The sequence below is a fragment of the Periophthalmus magnuspinnatus genome, chromosome 18 (assembly GCF_009829125.3).
Source record: "Periophthalmus magnuspinnatus isolate fPerMag1 chromosome 18, fPerMag1.2.pri, whole genome shotgun sequence".
Classification (NCBI taxonomy): Eukaryota; Metazoa; Chordata; class Actinopteri; order Gobiiformes; family Gobiidae; genus Periophthalmus; species Periophthalmus magnuspinnatus.
In genome coordinates this window covers 17,727,330-17,727,882 of record NC_047143.1, presented here as the reverse complement: position 1 = coordinate 17,727,882, position 553 = coordinate 17,727,330, and positions in this window count along the sequence as shown.

Here is a 553-nt window from a genome sequence, read left to right as displayed (position 1 = left end):
TTGGTATTTCCATCTGGACACGGCTCCATGGACATTGCTTCCATCTGTGAAGTGATCTACCCAAATCAAACCACACCTAATATGGCTTTGGAGAGTGTGAAATTCCAATGCATAAAACAAATAAGAGCGAGAGTTTTCATGAAACAAATTTTGAAAGATTTATGTTGATCAAAATAATAAAAAACTCAATACATTATGTCACAGTATGTTTTATGGTCAGTTGGCTTGATATGTAGTACCAGCTGGACACAGGTTGTTCCCTCAGAGCCTCCCAGAGCATCAGAAACACGTCAAATGAAAACAATTAGTAGCAGTTCACAGCACACGCAGCTGTCCATTTAACACATTCATAAGGCCCTGTTCAGTCATGGTGGTCTGTCTGGAGCTGAGCTTGCACACAATGCAGATTTTTAGAAAGCTAGAAAGTAACTTAAACTGTCTGTTTATTGGTAATTGATGCTCCATTATCAATTTTGATTTGGAGAAGGAATACAGTATCAGCCTGTATTATCTATTTGTACATCATGATACACCTTTACAGAATTTTCTTTAG